Here is a 27784-nt window from a genome sequence, read left to right as displayed (position 1 = left end):
CTTTGAGTAAGAGATGTGTGTGTGAGCTAAGGGGTTGTGGGGCCTTCTTGGAAATCTGGGGGAATCTTATTTTGCACTCTTTTGATCAAAAGGAGAGGAGTGAGCTCTTCAACAACAAGATGGTGTCTTATACCAAGATCATTTGGAAGATTTGGCAGGAGACATTGGTCCTCTCTAGCATAACCCCTAGTTGACTGGGGATTCCTGAGAATCAGAGTGACTAGAGACTACTGAGCATCTGCTATGAACAGGCCCTGCTAGGGACACTTTGCATGCACTATCTTAATCTCAGCGCCTCCCTATGAGACAGATGCTATTGTCATCTCCGATTTACATATACAGAAACCAAGGCAGAGATAGGTTAAGTAACTTTCCCAAAGCCCAAGAGAATAAATGGCATGGCACGTTACATGTCACAGCTTGACACATTATTATTTTTTTTCTCTATCTTTGATGAGTGAAGAAAAGGATGGATGCCCAGTCACTTAACTAATATGGTTGAGACATGGAGGGTGCTTTTGTGTTTGCCTCTTAAAAGATTGCCATTTGGTTTTCCTCCTTGCCTGTTGCCTAACAGCCCAGATAGAAAATACAGCATATCAGATCAGAATACGTTCGGAAGTTGCAAAGAACAGAAAATCCAACTCAAACTGACTTTAATAAAGGTGATTTATGAGCTCACGTGATGGCAAGTCCAAAATGAGGGTGATCCAGCACCTCAATGACGTTATCATGGACTTAGTTTCTTTCTGTCTTTCTGTTCTGCCTTCTGTGGTGTCTGCTTCTTCCAAAGGCTGACTTATTTCATGGTGGCAAAATGGCTGCCGTGTTCGACGCTTCATATGTTGAGAAGGTAAGAGAGAACTTCTTTTCCAGCATTCCAAACAAGAATCCAAAGATTCACCCTGGTTAGAAAGTGAAGGTGCAGCTGACTCTTGAATCAATCTCCATTCAAGGCCAGGGGAGTGGAATTTATGACGTAAACCAAACAGTGATAGTCTCTGGAAATGAGGGCAGAATCTGCTTCCTTTGGCTACATGGGATACACAGGGAGACAGGATACCAAATGAAAATCTGTATATAGTCAGGAAAGAGAGAACATAGAATGGCTACTGGGTAAATAATTCATATCTTTGAATTATTGAAAGATAAAGCATGTCTTTGGTTCAAAGTGATAGAATGTCCAATGACTGAGGTATAGGAAATTATTAATCTCATTTCATGATATGAAGACAGGCCATTCCAGCTGGTATAGTGGCTCAAAGATGTCCCCAGTGACCTGAGCATTTTCTGCTTTGTCACAAGAAACTGCTAGAGCTCCAGGCATTACATTCTCAGATGTAACCCAAACAGGAAGGCAGAAAGCAGGATGGACTTGCTTTTTGTCTTGTACTGAGGTAAGAAAATCTTGCCCCCAAATCCCCCAGTCATTTGTCTCTTCCATCCAACTGGCCTAAAATGGAGCCTGTGGCCATTGGTAGCTGTAAAAGTACCTGGAGGCTGCAAAAGTACCTGGAATTTTCTGTAGTGGGAAGCTGACAAGCAAAAAGTAAATTGAGAATGGCCTTGGATAGTCATCCAATAATGTCTTGTTTTGGTAATTTTGTGCTAATAAAATGAAGGCCATGTTTTAAAATCTTGCTAGTGTCAATTACAGGGACTATCACCAGGTTCAAGTTTTTAGCAAAATTCGGACCCATGTGTAATTAGCTTTCATCCATACTATCTTTGAGTACAAAGTTCAATGTAGCATTAGGTATTTAAGTGTTGACATCAATGAGAGGTTTATCAGAAGCAAATTTAGTCATCAGCTTACTTCACACTGTCAGTAGTAAATGAATGCCTCACAGCTAATTAAAATTCAGATGTCTAAAGTAGGTTATAAAAATTGGATATTCTAACATAAACTGTTAATAATCTGGTTTTTTTCTAGATGGCAAAAATATTTCTCTACTAATTAATTGCCTAATCTTCAGGGCTATAAGCTCAGTCTCAAAGAACATTACAAATATCCTATCACTCAATAAATTGTAGCTAGTATCAGAGAAACATTTTTGGCTTATTTGAGAACTGGAGCCATGAGGCCAAGAAAGTGACTCAATAGATTAGAGAAACGGTAGAGTGAAAGATGCTGAGAACAATCTGATTACACACACATACATCCATTATGTTTTCAGTTTCGAACTATTCCAACTTTAGACATTTTTTTTTTCTCCTGACTTCCTTTGAAAAATGACATGAGCAAATTTTTCACCGCAGTTGGAAGCAGACTCCGTTAGAAGAAAGAGGCCAATACCCAGGGAAACTGTGACAAATGAATCTACTAGGAGGAAAGAAAAACTTAAAACATTCAGAGAGTTAAGGATCCAGGAGTAATTGCAGTTTGGCTGGGCAGGGCCAATGTGGACTTACATTTAGTACTGACTCACAACCAACATTTCATGGTGCTTTAGCATTTATGAGGCATTTTTACTTATACTGCCAATTGGCCCAGGCTCTAATAAATCTCCACTAGAGCATATTTGGTATGTACAATTAAACAGGGATATAATAGGTATTTTTTTTGGCAGCCCAGTTGTTTATTCCCCATCTTCCCTTTTCTGGCAGCCTACGCAGGCCTGGTCAATCATAGTGCCCATTTACCGGAAGCCATGGAGGACCAATCAGGGACTTTCCCTGGGATTTTGATGTATAGACAATATAGTTACCCATCCACCTCCTCTACACTCCATGCTGCAAAGCTGGAAGGTAAGGTGGAACCTGTAGAGGAGAACAATGGAGATGGAGAGAGCCTAGCAACACTTTCGGACTCAGGATCAATCTTTGCCTGAAGCTAGACCCCTTGGGATGTCCTAGTTAGGTGAGCCAAAAAATTCTGTTCCTGGCTCAGCTAGTTTGGGTTGAGTAGTTGTCTCTTGCATAAAGAGTCTTGATTGATACCACCATTTATACAAGCTACAATCCATCTTTGGAGGTTCAGCTTGAATTGAGCCTCTTTGACAAAGTCTTTGCTGATGGCTCTCCCCGCTGACCCTTTCTATTCCAGTAGCCACACCACTCCCCGACTGTACCAAACAATTGGCACAGTGTTGAATGCAATGGCAACATTCTCTGATTTTTCAAATGTCTTTTCAGTTGTGTTGTAAAGTTCTGTGGGAGAGGGTAATATATTCCCTAATTAATAAACAGGAGGAGTTCTGAAAGTATTTTTTAGAAGTCGTTTGGTTAGAACTTGAAATACATGTCTCCAGAGAAGTAATGTGAGCAACCATTACGTTCCCAAGCTAGTTCAAAAAAGCCCATTTTATGAAAATGTGTGTCCAATGGCAGAGAACAATGGAAGAGTCATACAGAAAACTACTGCTTGGAAAAAGTAAGTTTGATTTAAGAAAACAAGGAGGTAGAAACAGATTTTTCTGGACCATCTGGAGGATCTTTAGAGTTGTGCTGTTTTCTTTTTTAAAAATTAGTTTTGATTTTTATCAAACTTATACATCCACATGGTTTACAGAGTCATGCAGTTTTACTAGGTTTATATAAAAAAAAAATAGCAGTGTTAGATAGGACAAGGGTCTCAAGGCCTGGGACATTTTTAATAAATGCTAGTCTTGCTAAATGTTAAAATGTAACACAGTATTTTACAGACTAGCTGTAAACAGGATGAGCTTGACAGGAGCCCAACCTGATAAGTGTAGCCAACTGCAAAGAAGAAATCAACATGTAATTAACCAAATAGTGTATATAAGCAATAGCTATGAGCCTCCCCTCAGGAAGACAGAGCTTTGAATGTGAATCTCGTATCTCCTTTGCTTGCTGCAAGTAAATAAAACTACAGCCACATCTTGTTCTCCAATAGAACACTTCAAGGCACCAATCCCTTGAGTTCAGTAACAGCAGTTTCCTAATCACTCTACCTTCTCAATTTTCTGCTTCTTGAAGGCAATTCCCTTTAAATCTTTTCAGTCAGTGTTTTTTTTGGGTGGGGGTTGGGGTGGGGGTGGGGATGGTATTTAACACATATGTCTAAACCATTTCTTGATTTTTCTCTTTTAGGCATTATCTGTTGATTTCCCTTAAGGCATATAAGAATTTAGCTTTCATCCTCACCTGCCCACCCTGGCACACACTGTTCACACCCCCATCTTGATGTAATTCTATCATAATTTTGGTTAGATGAATATTAGTGTTCATATCATGATGACTAGATAAATGTCATTCACTGCTGAGTACAAAAATACCAAAATTACTTTCCTTTTTTACCATAACTAATTTTTCCCAAGAATAATAATTATTTGTTTGCTTAGGTTTTTATGTAATTATTAATTTAGCCTCAAATTCTCTCCCAGTTGGCTACATACAGTGTTTCCCCGAAAATAAGATCTAGCCAGACCATCAGTTCTAATGCGTCTTTTGGAGCAAAAATTAATATAAGACACAGTCTTACATTATATTATATTATATTATATTATATTATATTATATTATATTATATTATATTATATTATACCCGGTCTTATATTAAAATAAGACCGGGTCTTATATTAATTTTTACTCCAAAAGACGCATTAGAGCTGATGGTCCAGTTAGGTCTTATTTTGGGGGAAACACGGTATCTTCTCAGTAAGTTCAAAACACATTGTTTTCTATCAATTGCATCTTTTTGGAGACATCCCTCCTGGAACTTTCTGATCTGCTCCAATCTGGACTAGCTGTTCTCTGAGCCTACTGCACAGCTGCTATCCTGGAATCTCCCTTCATCATTTTCCTGGGGATTCCCTTTGCCTTGATCTTCTTGAGTTGGGTTTCTTGCTTCCTGAATCCCAAGTTTCTTCTTTCTTGGTTTACTCCCTCATTTTGGTGGAGTGGCTTCTCCTCTAATGCTTTTTTTTCTTTTGGTAAACATAACATGAAATTTACCATTTTAACTATTTTTAAATATACAGTTCAGTGGCACTAAATGCATCCACATTATTGTGCAACCATCACCACTGTCCATCTACAGAACTTTTTCATCTTCCCAAACTGAAATTCTCTATCCATTAAACAACAACTCCCCATTCTCACCTCTCCCCAGCTCCTGGTAACCACAGTTCCACTTTCTGTCTCTCTGTATTTGACGATTCTAGGTACCCCATATAAGTGGAATCATACAATATTTATTCTTCTTTTAGTAGCTTTTTAAGGAAGGGTGTATAAGATGTATATTTTTTGAGAACGTACATATCTAAAGATATCTTTGCTTTCTAGTTATTGATAACTTGGCCAGATATATGATTCTGGGTTGGATGTACTTTTCCCTTTTAATTTAAGGGCACTCACTGCTCCAGTGTGATATATCAGTTAGGATCACAGACTGCAGCCAGACTGCCTGGTTCAAATCTCAGTTCTACCATTTATTACCTGTGTCATATTGGGCAAGTTACTTTGCTCCTTTGTACCTCAGATTTCTCATCTGTAAAATGGAGGTAACAGTAGTACCTATTTCAGAGGGTTGTTGGGAGGATAAATTGTAAATCATTTAATATAGTACAATATAGTTAAAGTCAATCCTAATTATTTGCTACTATTGCCTTCTAACTTCTAGCGCTGCCGTGGAAAAGTCTGAAACCGTTGAAAAGTCTGAAACTGTTTTGATTCCGAAAAGTCTGAAGCTGTTTTGATTATTCATCTTTTATAGGTCGCTCATTATTTTTTCCTTTGAAGTGGTTAATTGAAATCTATTTGTACCAATATTCTGAAATTTCATAATGATGTTCCTTCATGTAGGTTTATTTTCAACCATTGTTCTGGGCACTCAAGAGGTCCTTTCAATCAGGAAACTCATATCCTTTAATTTGGAGAAATTCCATTGATTAATTAACTTAGTTATTTAATGATAGCCTCCTCTACTATTTTGTCCTCTTTTTTGGAATTCCTATCATTTTTTTTTTTTTTTTACACTTCTCATTAAGTTATTGCTCTTCTACATGGGGTCTTTTATTCCAGTTGGAATTCCCATCATTTATTTAATCTGGTTGGTCCTTTATTTTCATATATAGAGGGTGCCAAAAAAATGTATACACATTTTAAGAAAGGAAAAAACTGTATTAACATTGTAATACTCAATATATATCGGTAATAAAAGATGAATACAAGTCACGTTTGACTTGCAATTACAAGAGGTGCTCAAAGTGGTTACCATCAGCGTATTTTTAATACAGCTTTTTCCTTTTTAAAAATGTGTATACATTTTTTTTTGGCACCCTCTGTATTTTTACCTATATATTTTATCCCTTAGTCATTTAAAAAAATATTTAATGTCCAAGAGGTCTGCCTTGTTCTCATTTCCTTTTTTTTAAATACCCTGTTCTTGTTTCATGTATGCATACATTCCTCTTTATCTCTCTGAGATTTTTAATGAAAAAAAACACACAAAACAACAACAAACAACCCTGGTTTTCTTCTCTCTTTATAGCTTTGTTTTTTGTTTTCTCTTACCACATATTTAACATTAGAATCTTTCTTCTAACATCTGGTGATTCTTGGTATCTGCCAAGTGGGTCAGAGAAAAATCTGACTGGAAGTTGTGTGTGTGTGGATGGGGTTTGTCAACTATGGGCTTCACTACAGGGTGATCTTATTTGTTCTGATCAGGAGCCCCTCATGTCATTATCTTTTATCTTTTCTCTTTAGCTGGCCAGAGTCACCAGAGAAGAATCTTGCAATCTTCTCTCTGGAGGATATTTGTCAGCCTTCCAGGCTGCAAGGGAAGAGGGCTTGGTCAGTATCTAAATTTTCGTTGAATCCTCTTGTTTTTAATGCATTTGCCCTCTCCAGGGAATAAACCTTCAGTGTTTTGCTGGGGTGGGGAATAGTCACCCAAATGGTAATAACTTGGAGAAGATATCTAATTGCTTCTTCAATAGACTCCCAGCTAAAGCTCTGTTTTCTGATGTTTCCCAGTTTTGTAGTGCAAGTTAGGATTCTTTTCAGTCTTCACTATCGCCAGTTTAGGAGTCTGCTTTTTTGGGTCTTCTGTCGCTAGACTTTTCTTTTTAACAAGAAGGGGTCAATTGTCCATGTTGCACTTTTCACATTTTAAAGCCTGTTAAAGTGTAGATTTCTGGCCCTCATTCCTTTTAATTGAACCAATCAGCTATAGTGTAGGCCCTAAATCCTGAACCTGTAACAAGGAATCCTTAGGAATCTGATGTAGGTGGTCCATGGACCACAATTTGAGAAACTGGCTTCGACAGTGTTTTACCAGAAATTACCAGGGTTGTTTGAATCTGGAAACTTCTCTGGAATTCCTGTGTTATCTATCACATGATCTTGGGGTTAAGGCTGAGAAAACTTTTCCCCGTGAATAGGGAACCTACTCAGATATGCTGGGGTGACCAACTTGGGGGCTGTTTTTATGGAGCTGAGTGTGTCAGGCAAACATTTCGGATGGTAGGGCTTTCTAACCTTGTCTGGATGGCTCTTTCCTGGGGTTTCTTGAAATTCATGCAGCCCCTTCAGAAAGCAAGGCTGTCAGGCTATATAGTGCTTGGTAATAGGTTTTTACAAATAGTCGTTAGAGAAAATCAAAACAAAACAGACCAACTTACTGTTTGGTGCCAGGAGTAGGAAATGGCTCCTCAAAATTCAGAAGCACATTTTTTGGGATCCCTTTTCCTCTCTGCACCTCAACTTTCTATGTCATAACAATGTTCCTCTTTATTCTTTTTTTTCTGTCATAGATTTTTTCATTTTATTTTTAAATAAAAATTGTATATATTTAAGGCATACAACATGATATTTGATATACGTATACGTAGTGAAACAATTACTAGTCAACCTGATTAACATATCATCTCACATAGTTTTTTTTTGTGATGCAAACACCTGAAATCTACTAACAGCAAATATCCAGTATTTTTTTTTTATTAGTTTCAGGTGCACAAAACAATGTAATACTTAGACATTTATCATTTATATCCCTCACACTGTGTCAACCCCCCTCCCCCATCCACTATCCCTCTGACATCTCACACAGCCATTACATTTCCACTGAATCTATTCCTAACGCTGTACTCTGCTTCTTGTAACTATATACGTTTATATATATACATATATATGTATATATATACACACACACATATATGTGTATTTATATATATTATATATATATATATATATAATATATATATATATAAATAAACTTGTAGTTGACATTCATTATTGTTCAGCTTCAGCTTTGAGTACAGTGCAGTGATCAGGCAGCTCCTCTTTATTCTGAGGCCTGTCTCCAGACTTTAACTCTAGAGTCTAATGAAAGCACCAATACTCAAATTTTTGACCCTAACAAGTAGCCAACTTGGGCCGGGAGCTGGGATTCAGGCTGTCGGGGTGAAGCTCTCATAACTCTCTCCCAGTTTTATCCTGAGCTTTTAGAGGCGGTGCCGTCTTCGTTGCAGAAGGGCCCAATTGCCTCCCAGTTCTGCTCCTTTGGCCACCGCCTGCAGCCCGGGCTAGTAGTCGCTCCGGTGAAAGGTCGCGCGGGCTGCGAAGCCCACAGGGACCCCGCACCGGGCAGCCCCGCGTCCCCCGAAGCTGAGTCTCAGGGTACCGGGCGGCCGAGTTTTCCGCGAGAAGGGCGCTCCGCGGCCCGGGCCACCACGTCACTCGCGACCTGACCCCGCTGGGCCCGCCCCGGTCCCAGGAGACGAGAGCAACGTGGGCCGTGGAGGGTAAGCGCTGCACGACCCGCGGATTTTCTGGATCCCGGCGCCAGGGCACTGGCGAGGACTGGGAGTCGGGCTCCTGTCGGCTCCTCCGCGCGCCAGAGCGCAGGCCGGGCGTCTGGCCGGAGCCCACTGCCTGCCCCGAGCCCACTGCCTGCCCCGGGTTCAAGTTCAGATAAGCGCCGGCTTTGCGGCTTCCCTTCCGCTCTCTTCCGCCTTGGAGAGAGCTGTGGTTCTGAGGGCCTTGAAACGCGCACGGACAATGCTCCTGTGTGTGGGTGGGGCGGGGGAGGGGGGGCAAGTCCCTGGTCACCAGCCGTGTACTCCCCCAGTCTCACTTAATGCCCTTGTACACTTTGTCCCTGCACAGCCAGGTCGCGAGCCTGTCTTAAGTCTGCCCCTGTTTGTATGAGCAGGAAGACCTATCTGCTTTCCCTTTGCTCAGCTCATGAAATCCCCTCTTGAAAACACACCGGAAGGGGGAGCTTTGGATCAAGCGAAGGCTTTTCTGTCAAAAAAAAAAAAAAAAAAAAGCACACACACACACACACACACACACACACACACACACACACACACACACACACACACACACACGCTGGACTCCCGCGCACCTGGTTTTAATAAGAGCCTAGGGAGAAATATGGCTCCGGGCCTGTAGGATCCCCAAGAAATTCTGTCCATAGAGAGAAAGAAGGGTGCACACAGATTGTACGTGAGCAGACACACTTACTGTACAAGGGTTTGTAAAGACCTCGTGCCCTTTTCAACTTTAATTGTAGCTTAGAGAGGATGTAGGTGGTTATGGACAATGTATTTTCTTCCCAGTTTTAATAACAAAAAGGGAATATTGAAAAACATCCCCCTCCTCTTCCTATACTCCCACTGCGTTAATCTATGTGCACACATTTTTTTTTTTTTTTACATAATTGCAATTATAGATACACGACATTCTTATTTCAAATTCTGGAACAAGGGAGGTAAATTACATCCCAACAGAACGGAAGTTTTTATTAACTCAGAAAGAAAAGAGCTTCTAATACATGAGCTGGAAGTTAAAGATTGTATCATGCTTTCAACCTATATTATAAAAGTTGAAAGGATAAAGGACATGAAAGACTTTTTAGAAAGACTCTTGTGAGACATATAAATATATATTTACACACATTCTTTTTGCATCTTCATTTGAAGCCAAGGACAAATTTCTTTCCAACATAGTACTTTGATCTTCATATTCTTAAGAAAATAACTCTTACTCTACCTTGCATTAGAATGCTGAGAACACTAATTTTTCATCTAACATTTCTTAAACCCTTAGTCAGCATTTAATAAGAGGCCTTAGAGTCTTGCACTTCTGTTCCCACTGCCTGGAATTCTTTTCCCTTGTCTTTGCAAGCTCCTCCTTATTCAGGTCTCTGCTCAAATATCTATTCCCTTGCCCACCCCACACAGCACTGATATTTTATTTTCTTCAAAGCACTAACCACGATCTAAAATTATTAATTTTATTATTGTCTGTCCCACGCCTCATTAATATAAGAGACCTTGCTGCTGTTTTGCTTGCTGTTATCCTAGAACCATACCCCCCCCGCCCCCCCACTCCCAGCATCTATCAGGACTGGTGTTTAGTAAATACTAACAAAAGAAAAAGAAAAAGAAAGGTTTGTAGTACAGAGTAGAGACTTGGGAGCACTAGCTAAGTTTTGTGAACCTTGAGGAAATTTATTTAGTCTCCTGTCCCCCACCCCTTGCTTTTTCCCCCACAGTGGTTTGGGTGCAGCTGCTGTCCCTTCTTAGGGCCCCACCCACAGTGACCCAGGCCAGCTCCAGGAAGTAGATTCTGCAGGCAGTTGGGGCCTCTGGCATTTTTTTGGGTCTGGATTTTGGACTAGAGAGCAACTGGGATTCTCCCCCAGAGGCCTGGGACTGCTGGCTGCACAAACCCCCTGACCCTTTCGCACTTTCCAGTGCTTGGCTGCATGCATGAGGGTCCAAGGTTCCTAGTGGGAGCTGCTCGTGAAAGATGCTCTGTTATTGTTGGACTCCAGGCACAGGGAATAATTAGGGGAGTGACATGAGCTAAAGTTGAGGCCTGTTCTTGTAGGCTGGGCCATGAGGCTGCAATGGCTTGCTTTCTGGCAAAGGCCAGGGATTCCTGTGGATTTGTACATGGTTCACTTCTCAGAGGAAGCCTTGGTGAAGAAGAGGCTGGGAGTGGGGGCAGAAAAGTTTGGAATTTCCTGTGATTCCTTGGGATTTTATTATTGTTGAGAACCACCCTGGGCAATACCAGGGTGGAGTGTCTGGGGCTGCTTTCTTTTCCTCAGGGCCATACTGGGCTTTAGGGTCTTATAGGCTGCCCTGGCCAGGCCTGAATGTCGAGTGGGTGGAACTGGAACAGCAGTGGAAAGAACGGATGTTCTGAGAGCCATCAGTTGCCAGCAAGGAAAAAGCTTTTCCTTAATCTCTGCAGTGCCCAGCATGGTGCTAGCACATGGGTGTTTAATAAAATGTTCATTCAAGTATGAAGCGTGCCAGTGCCCTTCACACTGTGTTTCAAGCCTGGATGTGTTGGTGAACGTAGGCTCTGGAGGCCCACTGCCTGGGTTCAAATCCTGGTGGCTCCACTTATAAACTATGTCTGTGAGCTTGCTATCATACCTCCCTTAACCCATGCTACTCAGCTGTAAGGTGCAGATAGTAATGTTACCCACTTCATGGGGTTGTTATGATGATTTGATGTAGAAAGTTTGGAAAGCATTTAGAGCAGAGCAAGGCACGTAGTAATAGGTGAGGTGCTTAAAAAAATTAAAAGAAACATATAGAAAAGGTTAACATTTACCTCATGGCATAGGGAAAGGAATAGGATCAGGAATGGGCACACTAGGGATTTTGAAAATAATCGTCATTTTCTCTTTCTTAAACTGAGTGGGTATATCACTCAGTTTAAGTGCTTTGTTATATTGCTGTTATGCTTTATGCATATTTTATAAATGTTTTAGTATCTGCTCAACATATGATGAAACTTTAAAACTGCACACTCTGATGTGTCCTAGCCTACATTTTAACACATTGAAGACCAGGAGGAAGAACTGTTATTTCTGATTCACAAATGCAGAAACTGAGGCTAACTTGCTCAAGGTCTGCACTGTTAAATAGTACAGCCACTGTGTTCTTAATTGCTATGTATGGCTTTTCTTATGTGTTGCTGATATAGCAGGTTGTATCTAAACTTTAAAAAATGTAATTCATTACCCTGCCCATGTCGACTCACATAAAATCACACACTATGACTTGTATGTACGAATCAGGATTTTCCTCATCATGTGAAACCAAGTTATAACACAGAAATAAGCTAGGTACAAATGGCCATTCCTAACCCTCTACTTCAAATTTAACATTCAATAAAACAGCATACTATTCTCAGTAGTTCACTTATATAATAATAAGAGATGCTACAAATTTTAATTTAAAATACATATAAAATGAGATGCCACTTATATGTGTTTTACTCTGCATATAAAACACATAGAATCTCTATATAAAACATATACAGAAGGTGTCAAAAAAAGTATATACATTTTAAGAAAGGAAAAAACTATTAAAATTGTAATATTCAATGTATACCGATAACAAGATGAATACAAGTCATGTCTATACATTTTTTTTTTTTTTTGGCATCCCCGGTATTGGGATTCCATCTAAGATTTTATTAGAAAAAAGATCCCAGATGCGAGAAAGAAAAAAAATTTTGATTATCACTGGCTTAAGAATATAATTGAGGTTTAGGAATTTGATGGTGTGTGAGGCAGAGTTAAATGTTACTCAACAATTTATTAAGTGCCTTTTATATATAAAACATTGTGTTAGACACTTAAGGAAAATACAGAGGTGAATAGGACAGTTTGATATTCAGTGCTGTTTATAATAATCCTTTAATAGGTAGCACATTAATATACTATTAAATGTTTTGAAACTTAAGACATTAATCAAAGCTTATTGTATTATGAACTACAAGATTCCTACAATTGAAGTTTTTGAGAGAATTCAAAGAAAAGATCAATGATTTCAGAAAGAGTCAGCATTTGATCTGGACTTCCAAGATGGTTAAAGAAAGTTGGATAAACACAAGGGGAAAAGGAAGGGGGTTCAAACCTGACTGAGGATGAGCGAATGGGGGTGGTAGGAAACCTTGAGGACTATTTGGAGAATGGAAAATAGTTGAGTTGACTAGAGGGTTAGGTTCCCTGCGGTGGGAGGGAAGGCAGGTTCAAGTGAGAACTACAAAAAATGTCACACGACAGACTAAGGGGTCAGGCCTTCCTTATCCAGTAGGCAATGGGGAGCCTCTTAGGGTTTTGAAGCATAGTGTGATGTGACCAGGTTGTGACCTAGAAGCATTCTTCTGATGGTGTTTAAGATATTAGAGGGAAGAAAACAGAGATGGGGAGACCAGTAAGGAGGCTACTGGGATAGTTACAGTAATATGGACTTAAATTAGCAGGGTGGCAGGGGAGATAGAAAAACAGAGGTTGATGGAAGAGGTATGGCTGGAGTCACATTCATAGTTTGATAACTGATGGAATGTGTTGACAAAGGGGACGTGCAGATGACTCTAAAGACTGGAGATTGCATGCCGTTGACAACAGAGAGAAGTCAAGAGGAGGAGGAGCTAGGCACATTTCAAAAATGACCCAGGGGTGTGAAGCTGAGAAAGCCAGAATTCAAATTTCTATACCTGAGGTTTCTCTGAGCCTTTAGAGAGAATCTGTATCATATGTCATTTCCCAAGTTGGCCCTAGAAACCTCCCCTATCCTCCTCCCCAAACATTTCACAGGACACCATGTGGAAATACATCAACAAATCAGGCCTGTAGGTAAGGAACAAGCCGCGTGTTTGGACTTTGTCACCTTGAAAAACGTCAGTTCTGCATTACAGCAAGGAAACATCTCACAGGAAGTTCCACGCCCAGGACACTGGATTCTGGAACCCGAGGCAGTTTGTATGTGCCTATTTTTTAAAACTGCTATTCTAGGTCCTATTTCATCATGCCTCCTGTTTGTAGCACATGGAAAGTGCAATATCAACTTTGAAAAGAAGCTGAGTGTGAATTTTGCCTGAAGGGTACTCATGCCTGAAGGGTTGGGAAATGTTGAATTTTTTTAGGCATACTAGACTCTTCCTCCTGAAGGCCTGGAGGAGGTGGAAGCCCTGCTTCTATTATTGGTGCTCTGCTGTTTCCGTTAGAACAGGGCCCTTGGGTTTTGAAACATCAGTTATTATTTAACACTAGATCATCCAGATGGACTCATCTCTAGGTCTGCTGCAAGCTCTCCAAGTGACATTTAGGGACGTGGTTCTTTCTAGTTCAATCAAAGACTCCCCTTACCAGAAAGTCATCCCTGTGATTTTTAAAAATTTTATACATAACATAAATTTTACCATTTTGGCCCTTTTTAAGTATATAATTCAGTGGCATTAAGTACTTTCTCATTGTTGTGCGACCATCATCAGCATCTATCACCAGAACTTTTTCTTCTTCTTAATTGAAAATCCATCCCCATTAAGCAATAATTCCCCATTTCCCACTCTCCCCAGCCCCTGGCAGCCACCGTTCTGTTTTTTTTTTTTTTTCTTTATAAATTTGACTACACTAGGCACATCACGTAAGTGGAATCCTACAGTGTTTGTCCTTTTGCATCTGGCTTATTTCACTCAGCAAAATGTCTTCAAGGTTCATCCATGTTGCTGCATCTGTCAGAATTTCTTGCCTTTTTAAGGCTGAATTATACTCCATTGTGTTTATATACATTTGTTTATCCATTCATCTGTCTGTGGACATTTGGGTTGTTTTCACCACCCTGTGTCTTTGATTTAGTTCTGTACGTAGTCCTTGCAGGGAGCTTCCTTCCACATAAGTTGAAGATGCTTTTTGGGTTTGATTTAATTACATTTGCATTGATAATAGAAAATTGCAAGCCATCTCACTAAATCAAGGTATGAAATTGTGCTCATCCAACTTTAGAGAAAAAAGTGCTTTTTAATCCCAATTTTAGGTGGACTTGGATAGCAGCAGTTTTATACTTGATTCAGGGACCTTAGTCCTAGGAGGTAACCGGTAATTCCTGGCAGAAGGAAAATCCCTTTTAATTTGGGAAGGGACCTAGGCTAACTTGGCAGTTAGTAGTTCAATGTTGGGCCTGGTCCCCAGTGCTTCCCTAAATCTTTGTATGGTCTCAAGCATTTGGGAAGAGTGGAAAAGTCAGTAGGTTGGTTGGAAATCCAGGCCCAGACACCATGGAAGGTGCTGCTTTGGAGGCTACTACTGGTTTTTAGTTTTGAGTTGGAGAGATTAGAAGAGGGCTTTGGTGGAAAGGAAGGGGAGGGGGCATGGAAACCACCAGAGTCCTGAGCTCACCCTAGTTTCCCACAACATCCTTTTCTACTTCCCAGAAGACTTTGCTTCAGGGAAAACAAAATAATTTTGACTGAGCTATTTATTAGGTTGGAATAATTTCAAGGCTCATTTAATGAGTTTTCCCCTCTCCTTTTGCCAACATTACAAGGAACCGGCTTTATCATTTGAATCTACTAGTTCCCAAATTGTGCACCAAGGTGCCTTGCTTTAAACTCACAGGGGTGCCATAAAATATTTTAAATCTTTGAGGAAAACACAACTGTATTTGACATCTTCTGGGATACCCAAGAACTACTAGCCCTAGGTCTTCATAGTTGCAATATTAGATAAAGCTACATTCCTTTCAGTGCTGTCATATCATTGTGAAGCTGGGTTTTTGGTGGTAGTTTTGAAAAAAAACTGAGTACCTGGTGAAAATCAGTGTGGAGTAGGAAGTAAGGGAGCAATGTCCAATCTGATCCCAAAATTTAAGAAGTTTTAAAGTGCCCAAGAGGTGTACACAGCCCATTAACAAGTAATTATGATCATTTAAGAATGCAATTAAAAATTTTTTTCAATTTATGTGTATTATTTTTTCCAATGGCTACTAAATTGTTAGGACAGAAACACTTATTAAGTTGTTTGGATTTCACTATGTAACAAACGTAACTGTTAAGTATTTCTTTCATCCCAAGGGTGCCATAAAAAAATTGCTGTGGGGCCGGCCCAGTGGCTCAGGTGGTTGGAGCTCCGTGCTCCTAACGCCAAAGATTTCCGGTTCGATTCCCACATGGGCCAGTGGGCTCTCAAGCACAAGGTTGCCAGTTCAACTCCTTGAGTCCCTTAAGGGATGGTGGGCTCCGCCCCCTGCAACTAAGATTGAACATGGCACCTTGAGCTGAGCTGCCTCCTGGATGGCTCAGTTGGTTGGAGCTCGGACTCTCAACCACAAGGTTGCCAGTTTGATTCCTGGAATCCCACAAGGGATGGTGGGCAGCGCCCCCTGCAACTAGCAATGGCAACTGGACCTGGAGCTGAGCTGCGCCCTCCACAACTAAGACTGAAAGGACAACAACTTGGAAAAAAAGTCCTGGAAGTACACACTGTTCCCCAATAAAGTCCTGTTCATCTTCCCTAATAAAATCTTTAAAAAAAAAATAAAAAAAAAATTGTGGTGACACTAAGGGCACCGTGTACCAAGGACATTTGGGAATCTTTTCTTTAATCTATCAGAAAATTCCCAAAGTTGTGTATTTACTTTTAAATACATCAAACATGGGATTGGAGATGAGATTACAAACTAAATAAAATAAACACTTTGCTTTGAGATTTCCTAAAGTAAATTGCTTTATTTTTCTGAGTATAAAATTAATATGTATTAGTTATTTAAAAAAATCCAGAAAGGTGCAAAACAGAAAATAGAAACCTCCATATTTCCATCCTCTGTCTCCCTCCCTAGAGATAATAGCTGCTAAATTTTGGTGGATATTTTCCCAGACTTTTTTCTGTGTGTATTTAAGAATACTAGATATTTTACAAAAATTGATGATATAAATTCTATTGTTTATTGCTTTTTAAAATTCACTATATTACAGCTATCTTTCCATATCAATATGAATAGATGTGTACACTTTCAGGGGAGAAAAAGCCTCTGAATTCTAAAACCTTTATTACTAATTGTAGGATGATTCCACTATTAGAGTAGTTCAACCGTGCCCTCTTGTGGCTTGATGGGATATTTAACATTTGTCTTCAAATATTTGAGGGTAAGGCCTTATATTGTGACATGGAGGATACGAAGGTGAATGAAATAAGATCTTTTCTTGGAGCAAATTGTCTATAAGAGGAGATGAAATGTATTAATTAAGTAACTACACAAGGAAATAAAATGTAATTGAGTATGATCCCCAATTGGGTATGATCAGAGAGCCACAGTTAAAATCTCACAGGAGGAAGAGGTTAGTCCTCCTGTGAAGATTAAAGACTTCATGGCACGTTCACATCAGCAGCAGTAACAATAGTGCTAACAGATAACATTTATTGCGTGCTCTGGGCCAGGAACTGTTCTTTGCACTTTTTATAGAAACGATGGAATTCCTCATCTCTGCCTTCAAACGTGGGTAGGATTTTGACTTAGAGGGGTGATGAGAGGTGGAGTGAAGGCAGGAGATAGTACTCCAGGTGGGGGACCTGCAAGAGGAGAAGCAGGGGAGTCTGTTCAGAGAGGAGTGTGCCTTGCAGATGGCTGGGAGTGAAGTGGGAAACAGCTTTAGAAAGAGGCGAGTACCTTACCTTGAATCCCAGACTAAGGAATGTGACCTTAATTCTGTTGAAAGGCAATAGGGACCAACGATTCAAGTTTTTGGATCAGGGGAGTAATTTTATCAGAATAATCATAGGGACTTTTGGAAAATTAACTTTTGCAGTATGAAAGAGGAGAGACTTAGGGTGGAAGGGTGAGCGAGGCGGCTACTGCAATGGTCCAGGCATGATACAGTGTAAGGTCGCTCTGAAGTGGTGCATCAGAAAATGGAGAGGAGGGAATGAATCTGAGCCTGGTAAGGAAGTCAGCAATGGAGGATCTCTTACTTGAGTTTCACATTTTTATTATTCGTGTAAAGCCACCGTCACATTTGGTGAACTTTGAACGGAGGTCTTCATCCCCAATGGGTTTATTTTACATGAACTAAATAGATTTACTCACCAGTGTTCACGAGCTGACTTCCTCCCTTTCCTCCAAGACACTAGTTACTTTAGGGCCACCAGCCAGACCACACTGGTCAGTCTCTGATCTGGTCATTTGACAGAGCCCAGGTCTGCTGGTAGGGCACTTTATCCCTTGCCCTTCTCTGAGTTTGTGATGGTGGTGTGGTATTTGGAGAATGGTGTTATGGTGTCTTTCTTTTTCCAATGGATGTAACACCAGAGGGGAATTGCTGAACCTGAGCAAATGGGAATTGGATCAGACCTAAGGGCTGGTTCTAAGGATGGGAGGTACTGAAACTGCCTGATCAAGGGGGCTGCAGTACACTGTGTTGTGGCCATTTACAAAGACGAGACAGTTAAGCGAGATGATTGGAGTTTAGTTGGCCTTCCAGAATAATCAACTGTTACTTTTATTTGTACATGCTTATAAAAGGAAGCCTACCTTTACGTTTAGAAGCACCGAGAGCAGTGATTCCCAAAGCAAGGTCACCAGCCATAGGGATCTTCTTGATGGGCTCAAGCGTATCCCATAAATGTATAGGGAGTTATTTTATAATAAAAAAATAAGGTCCATCAGCTTACACTTATCTCTAATAAAGCTAACAATAAATCAGATATCTTCCTCCCAGTTCTTCGTTGTCATCGGCTTTCCCATGCCTATATGGGCCTGTCCCTACACAGTATGAGGGTCACTGATTGGACAGACGTGATTATGTTGATCGTTCCTTGTGCATTTCCCCAGTAACAAGTGAACTTCTTCTCTGCACCTCACAGGTCCTCCTCAATATTTTTCCTTGAGAAACTCTCTTGAGTTATATCATATTTTAAATATAAGTAACTTGACTGCGGAAAGTTAGGTCAGGTGTTTCTTGGGCATCCAGGACCTAGAATTCAAAAAGATTCCCATGGCTTTTTCCTCTGAATGTTAGAGACTATGCTTTTGCTCACGGGCAAAGAGGTGTGACTGAATATAATATATAACATGCTATAAATGCAGTTCTTGAATTTGTGGATCACTAATTAACATGGTTGAGCTATTTCCAACTTTGCCGGAGTCATAATTCAAAACTGATTTGTCATTGGTATACAGCAGCATCATATTTCAAACCCTATCAGATCATAGTTATGTACTTTATCACTTTTTAACTATTTAAATTACATTCCTGTTAATAGGATCTATGTTTTAACATCAACAGGCAGATTGGCGGATTGCATGGTTCATGTCTAGTTGAGTTTTTATGGCTAATTGGGCACATATGTACTAAGCTAACCTCTCTATTTAGAAGTGAAGGATTTTACTAAAAATGAGCATATTTTTATTACAGGCAGCTTAGTTTCATCTGCTTAAGTAGTTTTTGAAACAGGAACCATTTTTTTCAGAACAACTGTATCTTAATGTGTTAACTGTATTTTTTAAATGCAGATTTCTTTCACTAGCTTAATGGGAGTTCACAGAAATCACAACCTTTTAATTAAAGCCACTATGTGTCAGTGCCAGACATTCTGAAGGATGCCAGTGAACCAAAAGAGAACACATTTCTGAACTGGAAATGTGCATATGGGACCCTTCAGAAGCCTGACAGAAATGCCTGATGGAAGGATTGGAAACAGGAAAAAGATTAATAAGAACATCAGAGTAGTTTTCAGAATAGCTTAAATAATGTGTGTAGTGAAACAATTTTCTATAGCAAAGAATGGTTTGATTGAAACACTGTGACTCTTGCATAGGCTTAATACTATAAAGTCTAAATCTAACTTCAATCCATTTGAACTAAAAGAGCCTCCGATAGCTGTATTTTTCAAAACTAAAATTGGGACAAGTGACTATATTTTCAGAACTAGCTCAAGTGGTCTGACAAGCAAAATTTGGAAGACAAGGGAACAGAATGTTTGAAATCGAAAGGATCCTTAAAAACCTACAATGTGCAGTCACTGTCATGGCAGCTGTAAGGAAATCATGAGATACGAGTACATTTCATTTTGGTCAAACAGAAAGAGCCTGGGACAAGAAGTTAGATGACAAATTTTAAACCCTGCCCTGCACTTAACTAGCTGTGGGACTAGACAATTGGTTTCTTAGTTGTAAAAGTGATTATGTCTACTGTAACCATCTTAGGGTTATTGTGACGATTCTAATGAACTATTATGTATAAAAGCTTCTTGAAAAGCAATGCTGAAGCATTACATAAATGGAACTATTTCTGTGGTTTTGAATAACCGTGGCCAGACAGAGAACATGCTTTATTTGCCATTGCCTTGCTCAAATGCCTAAGGAAAGGTTCTGCGGACAGTGCTGAATGCATTCATGCGTGCATGCATGCATGCATACATGAATGAATGAATAGTTCTCTTTGCTCTAGTTTTATTTTCTCCCTCAGAGACTTGGGCTAAAAAAATAAAACTAAATGTGTGGTTTGGGATTCCTTAGAGTTTTACACAGGTGCACTGTGCTGGTATACATCCAAGTCTGAGCCACGTGTATAAACACAAATCTAGTTTGGTAGACATCTAGTATTACAAGTATACAGGATGTTTGGTGGGATTTTTTTTCCTGTGGTATTGGATTTGGCCGCTAAAGCCCTAGTTGCAAATGCAACATTTTAAAGAAAGCCAATGACAGCTGTGGCCCCCTCTTCTTACCTTCCCCTTTTCCCCTCCCCCCAAATATGGGACAGCCTATTTGGTCCTCCTACCGCCATTTGTTGACCCAGCCTCCTCTCTCATCTTGAGGACCTTTTATGGAGGTTATGTGGGAAGAGAGAGGGGGGAGGGGAGCGTCTTCTATGCTGTAGCCTTTTGGAGGAACATTATTCATGATTTTCTTCCCTTTTCTTGAGGGAGAGACAGAGGCTAGGGGTAATTCCTTTAACACATTGAATGAGGAGAGAAATTCCTTGTCTGCAAGAAGGGGAAACTGTCTTTAGGTTCCCCTATTGGACATCTGTTTGGGCAGCAGACTTGCAGATCTGTCCCCTGGCCTGTTAGAGAAGAGGACTGGAGGAGGATGGCAGGCTGCTGAGAGGGGCTGGCTGGGAGGCGGCCTGCACATGTCCTGGTTGTTGTGGCAAGGATGACTGAGTTCATCTTGGTGAGGTGCACACTGCAAGTTCAGGGCCGTTGGGTTTGATGCTCTTACTGGTTTTCCACCCAAGAGGGTGGCCCACTGGGTGAGGAAGCAGTCTGAAGAGTCACACTTCAGCTCTAGCCTGCTCTGCAGGGAGGTGGTGACATTTAAGCTGAACTCACTAGCACTAAGTGACAGTGACCCAGCAGTGATGGCGCTTTACTTGAGATCCACTATTCCAACTGGGGAGGGAGATTTGACAGCACAGTAGAAAAAAGTGATTAGAAGACAGAAAACAAAGCAAAACCCAAACTGTTTTATGTTTGTGTGGCACTGAGCAGAGATGCTTCCATTGGTTATTACACTAATTAGAAACTGTCCTCGTGTGGTTTGACTCCAGTTAATCACAGAATCCAGACTCTGTGCAGAGAAGACCTTAAAGATAATTCCTTTAGTCTAGTAGATTTCAAATGATGTTCCAGGAAGTCTGGGGTGGGGGTGGCAGCCCACAGAGGTTGCTGAGGACCCTCTGAGTGAGGAGAGATAAGGATGGGTTAAGGCAGGAGGCACGAAGAGGGTAGAGATGCTGAGAAGGAGGACTTTTGCTCTCCTCCCTCCCCCTTTAGCTAGAAAAAGTTTGCTTTCATCTGCTTTATGTATCAGACTTCATTGTAAGATTACTTTTGTCTAAAGGGTTCCCCAGTTAGAAAGAAAAAAAGGCTTCCTTATAATCCATCCCCTTTATTTCTGAGATAAATAAACTGAGAAAAATAAGGGAAGTAACAAGCCAAAGGCCACGGAGCCTTGAGTGGCAGAATCAGGACAGGTGATATAGTTTGGCACCCTGTCCCAAACCGAAATGTAGAGTTAGTCTCATGAATTCAAGGTGCCTTTATTAAGCAGCTACCAGACAGAGCCACGCAACGGGTTTTTTTCTCTTTTTCTTCTTCCGAAAACAGTAAGGCAGTTCCTGCATCCATTTGGTGCCTTTACTGCCGGAAAAAAAAAACAGGGAACAGGGGCTTTCTTGGGTTACCTTGGTAAGAGATCTCTGCAAGTCAAACACTATTAACTTTAATGAAGCAGCTTTGATGGTGGGGAAGAGACAGCTGACACCACATTTCCCTAATAATAAACCACTCTGACAGATAAAAACAAACAGGCTCAAGATAACATATAGCATTTCGGAGACCAGGGCCAATTACGAATGCAGACGGATGTGATCCCGGCTTTCCTCTAAAGCCCGTGTTCCTCCATCTGTTGTGGAAACTTCTCAAAGGCAGGGCAGGACGGTTTAATCGGCTTTCACAGAAACCACTGCCTGGGTTATTATTAGGATGGCCCTAGGAGGAAATTTTAAATAAACCTAGTACTATCCAGGGCTTTTTCTGAAGACCCACTTTGCTCTGTTTTAGCCATCGGATCTGAGCGCTGCCGGTTTGTTTATTCAGTTCTAGCAACTGGGCTAACATACTCCTCCATGTTCCTGGGTGTCGGGTGACCTAACCTATCTTCTCCATGGGGTGTGCTCTCAGCCTCCAGAAACGAATGCATGACGGGTGACCATTACGCACGGAGGGGCCGTGCTTACTCCGTCTCAACAGATCTCAATGGAGAACTTGCCCTAAAATAACACCAACCAACCAGTCAGGTTTAGACTAGGTTTGGTGCTAATGCCTGTTGGAGGTAGCAAAGAGGAAATGGTGTGCAATTTGGAGCTCTGGCGTGATTTGGCCATTCATCATTAAACCCAGATTTCAGTGAGACCATGATGAGCAACAAATACTGGTTTAAAAGAATTTATTTCAGTTCCCTCACGAGGCTGTATCTCTTAACAAAATATCCTATATTATGTCCTTTCATTAGGGGCTGCTTGTATGTGTGCAGTGGGGGAGAGATCATTATAATTGTACTTTTGAATTTTAAGTCACTTTCTATATTTATTTTCTTATTTGATCTTCACCACCTGCCTAGTGAAGCAGATTTCAATAGCCCCACTGATTTGCCCAGGGTCATACAGGTAGTAAACTTCAGAGCCAACACTGGGTGATTTCAAGGCTTGTTCCACTCTGATGAAAAGCTCTGAGTGTTCTTTCTCCCTGCCTCTGTCTCTCCCTCCCTCCTTTGGGGGTGGGGGATGAGGAGTAATGGCCAGAAAGCAGAAGAGCCTGCCCTGAATTACTTACTGAAATCCACTGATAATTCCAGAGCCCTAGTGGAGTCTTAAATACCAAGAAAGAGCTTGTTTCCTCTATTAAGGCAGCTGACAAGTTGCCCAGGTACCTGCTTCCAGAATGGTAATGATTATTATGTAGCAAGTGCCCCCTATGTTAGGCTCTTATGCAAACACATAATTATATCTTTACTATTCACACCAGTCCTAGAGGTACTCTTATTACCCTTACGTTGTAGATGAGGAAACTGAGGCCGAGAGACATGAAGTAACTTGCCCAAGGTCATACAGCTTCTGAGCCTGTGCTTGTCCTGTGCCACATACTTGGGTTTGGGTGTGAACACGTGGTCAAAAGTGAACAACACGAGGGAGAGAGGCCCTGAATTGAGACCACACTATACATTAATAATAATTAAAACAATAATAACAAAAGTTACCATATGTGCCAACCCCTATACTAATATTTTATACATGTTATCTCATTCACTTTGACAGTGGACCTTACCAATAGAGACATCTGTCACATCACTATTCTCTACCCTTGGTTCTTAGCTTTTGCTATAAAAATCCCTCCCTTCTTTTGTGATTTGGCTATAAAAAGAAACTGTATTTTAAAAGCATATGGCTTTGCCCTAGGTACCCACTACCCCCTGCGATCTAGAGACAACTTAAAACTGGGAGAGAAACACATTCCACTGATGACAATGAGATTCAGAATGATTTTTAACAGCCCGAAACCTGCACTGAAACCTCCAAGAAGAAAAAGATAATATTCTGTTTTACGGACAAAAGTTCAGTTGGAGGTGACAGAGGCCTGCTTTAGGGGTGGCCCTTGTGAAAAAGATCTGGGTTGTTTTTTTTTAAGTGTCCACAAGCTTAAGATGAGTCAGCTATGTCTGGGGGCATGACAGCTAAAGTTGCAAATGCAATCCTAAGAATAGTTTTGAATCATGGATTGTTCTGGGAGCCCTAAGGGAACTAAGATAAAATTCTGTTATTTTACAGATGAAGAAGCTAGGCATCTTTTTTATTAGGTCACAAGCGGAGTTTCAAGTCATCTCTGGGTGATAGGTAGAAACAGACTTGTTTACACCAAGGTTGCCCTCCTTTTTAGTCTCCCAGTCTTTGGTGGAAAAGCAGGCCATCTCATGAGATGGTGGGCTCCTCTCCCTGGAGGCCTGCAAATAGAGACTGACTGAAAAGTAACCAGCGCTCAGGCCTTTACAAGGATTACCTCATTACCACATTCCAGCCCCTCAGTGATTACATGAGGTAGTTAATCCTATTTTCACCTTTTAACAGGTTAGGAAACTGAAAAGTAGAGCAGTTTGGCAGAGGCAGTGTGTATGAAAATTTTGATTATACCTGGCCTGGGACTCTAACTCAAAGTTTGAAAGAAAGAGACAATTCCCACTGCCCCTTCCCACACCCTTAGCTGAGATCAGATTTCTCTCTGATAGACACGCTGGGAGGACATGGGTTTATGAGGAACCTGACTGCAGGGCTGGGTGATAACGACTGGTAATTAGCTTGCCCTTGTATTCAGGTCTCCAGGCACAGGACAGGAGTGGTGAAAGGAGGCAGGGCCCCAAGAACACACACCCTTGCCTTTCAGCATGAAAATGCCTCTTGGAGGCCAGAGCGACTGGGTTTTGTGGGAGCCACGTGTGGCAGCCTAGGGCTGATTCAGAGTTGCCCACTCAGTTTTCTCTCAGGCGCCGTGTTTTTTGCATCACAGCAGCCCTCAGGAGACTGCCTCCAACTTTGACTCTACTCCAGGCTAACAGCCCAACCTATGACAGTGAGAGTTTTAAAGGAGGATGGAAAATAAAGGAAGCATTAAGCCCAGGGTTGATTTTCCTAATTTCCTGGCTTTTCTCACCCAATATTTTTGTATATAGATGAAATCCCAGTAAAATGAACATCAGTGGCTTGGTCAGTGGGGGAAGGACTGCAGTGGAAAGTAGCCTCAGGTGTGTGAGTGGAGTGTGCAGTGGGGAAGCCCCTGTCCCATTGGTTTAAGAGTCAGTGGAGGATGCTGGGGCGAATGAAATGTCTGAGTCTCCGCTGTCTTGATCGCCTTCAGCATTGAGCGCCCCCTTCTGGACTTCCCTGGGTCAGGTGGTAATAGAACTCGACTACAGCCCCGGTTTCCTTGGGCCAGGAGGGATACAGAGCCCTTCAGGGGTCTTGCCTGTTTTGCTTTATGAAGACTTTGGCACAGGAGAGACAGTCACAGGCTTTCCAGAAGTTTGGTCACAGCCATTCTTGTGATTACCCCTTGTAGTAGACAAGAAGCTGGGCTGGTTTAGCAATTATTACTAATTTCAGAACATCACGAAGCTCTGCCCTCTAGTGGTTCTTTGGGAAACATCCACATTCTCTGGGGGGGAAAAAAAAACAACCAAAAAAAAAAAAAAAAATGACGTTTAGTGCTAACTGGATATTAAACAGAATGGCCAGAGAACAGGATGACTTGAGAGAAGTGAGTCCCTGGAGCTCCACAGTTGAACACCCCTTTCTGCTTCAATCACCATTTCCTGGCTATTGATAAGCTTGGGAACTGTCCAAACCGATTTAGACTATTTGAATAAAACATGAAGTGAACACATCTCTGAAAACAAAGCTTGGTTTGGATTCCTTGATCTTGTTGAGCACAGTGCCTCTCAGTGCTTTAACTTGTAACCCCTGTTCGTTCCTATTACTGATTGATAACACAGTGGATTCTCAGATTGCATCAGCCTTTCCGCTGTTTTCTTTATGCAACATCCCTTTGGCATCTCTCGCCCTATAACAAGTATTTCTATTTTCCCTTGTTGAGAAGAAAACGCCTTTAGCAACATACCCACCTTAATACTCGATTTTTTCCATTTCTTCAAAGTGAGGACAGATCTTAATTTATATGGCAAGCTGAACCATGTACTCCCTTCCTCAAGTTTTTAACTTTACCCTTAAGTTGACTCTTGCCTACTCAGTGACCTTGTACCCTAATTTTTCCGTTTACTTCCTGTACTGCATTTGAAGTGCCTATAAATCACATCGTAGGTCAACCCTTTTCTTCACATGAATAATATTTGTATTCTCGCTGTGCAACACAATTTTACAACAATGCCAATTAATTTTTTTGGCAGTCTAGACTTTCATTCTTTTTCCTTTTCCTTTTCTTTTTCAAAGCCCTATTAAATTTCAAGTCTCTTAGCTCTTGTGATTACTGCTTTAATGCACTAACTTTTCACCTCTCCAGGCATATCTGGAAAATCTCACATTTGAGGTTCTAGGTGGGCTGACCCAGTTTGATGTGGATTCAAAGCAGAACTGGGTCCAGTCAGACTGTGATGTGGAGGCAGAACTGGAAGAAGGGATTGGTGAGATGGACTGTGGTGAGTTGATTCTCACCTGGTACTTGGTTGAGTTGACCACTACCAGGCTTACTGCCCCTCCCCCCACATAGGTCCCTCGTTTAATTAAAATAACATACTTTAGTGATCTTGTAATCATTGGTTTGTTTTCAGAAGCTATCAGGTTGCGTGTGGAAAAGTCACTGGAGCAGAAACGAGATCCACTGACCTCATCTCCCAAGTCATGGAGGAGGGAAATTCAGCATTTGGCACAGGGAGGGTAAATGCAGATAGCATTTTTATTTCAATCATATCTTCTAAGAGCTTAGCTTTTTATGATAAACTGGCCAGTTCCCTTCTTCCCATTCTGCACCCTTGTGAAAAACATTCAACTGTAGCTGGTACCCATTTTTGCTTGCATGCTTATGAGCTGTGTGTATGTGTTGAATGTTCTCTGTTGGAGGGCTTAGAATTCTAATTCTTTGTGCCTTGACATGGTGTGAAATTCATTGAGCACCTACCCAGGCAGTCAGTAGTCTGTTAAATCTGTGGGAACTCAGAACTTCAGAGTATCATACCTCTCATAAAATCATGAGTGTGGCCCAATTTGCCTTTCAGGTACATGTAGCACAATGTTACCGAAGAAGGAGGGCCCTGCAGTCAGATGACTTCTTTGTGTGATTATGGGCACATCACTTATCCTTTCTAAGCCTTTTTTAAAAATCTGTAAAATGGGAATAAGGACAACATTGTATGAGGATTAAATGAAGCAATGCATATAAAGCTCTTAGCACATAATACTCATGAAATGTCAGTTATTCTCATTATGAGGATGGAAGATCCATCCTAGAGGATCAGTTGTGTGGTACAAACCTGGACTGTAGGCTTAGAAAGGCTGAGCTTGGACTCATGCGTCATAGCTCAGTGACTCTGGAAACCTCACATAACCACCTGAACCTTTCTGATCTCATCCATAAGTTGATGACCCTGTCCCTCCACCCCAGGGTTATTGTAAGGCTCCTAATAGATACAGGATGTACCATGCTTGGCACATACAACTTCACAAATGTTAGCTGATTTCCGGTTCCCCAAGTCTCCTAAGATGATGTGTATCGTCTCCAACAGGCATTTCAACCCTAGTTTTACTTGTTATAAGTTAGAGTGAAAGAATAGTTAGAGTTTAAATGAAAAACAATCAGCTAACACTTCCTTTCAGACCCCTTCAAAAACCCAGGAGCCTTTGGCTCCACAATTTAAGATACCAACTTAACTGAAACTAATATTGCTGTTAAAATGAAATGTATGCTTATATTGTTACAAAACAATGGGCTGTAAGTTCTCCTAATCATTCTGCTGTAGAACAAAACTCCCTGCTTGGGCAGTAGAACACCATGTCACAAA

At 41.0% G+C, this 27784-nt stretch overlaps 1 protein-coding gene across 3 annotated transcripts in view; it reads left to right on the top strand.

Moving 5' to 3' along the window:
- The first annotated feature begins 8406 nt into the window (after positions 1 to 8406).
- The window catches only part of LOC109450808 (uncharacterized), a 168073-nt gene continuing 148695 nt past the window's right edge, over positions 8407 to 27784 (top strand). For 2 of the 3 annotated variants that reach the window (XM_019738500.2, XM_074336177.1), the window contains exon 1: positions 8407 to 8710. The gene's annotated coding sequence lies outside the window, so the exon portion shown is untranslated. Of the gene's footprint in view, positions 8762 to 27784 lie in introns of all 3 variants that reach the window. The other variant, XM_074336176.1, reaches the window with a different exon arrangement.

The sequence above is a fragment of the Rhinolophus sinicus genome, linkage group LG06 (genome assembly GCF_036562045.2).
Source record: "Rhinolophus sinicus isolate RSC01 linkage group LG06, ASM3656204v1, whole genome shotgun sequence".
NCBI lineage: Eukaryota > Metazoa > Chordata > Mammalia > Chiroptera > Rhinolophidae > Rhinolophus > Rhinolophus sinicus.
This window is presented reverse-complemented; position numbering and strand designations above follow the sequence as displayed.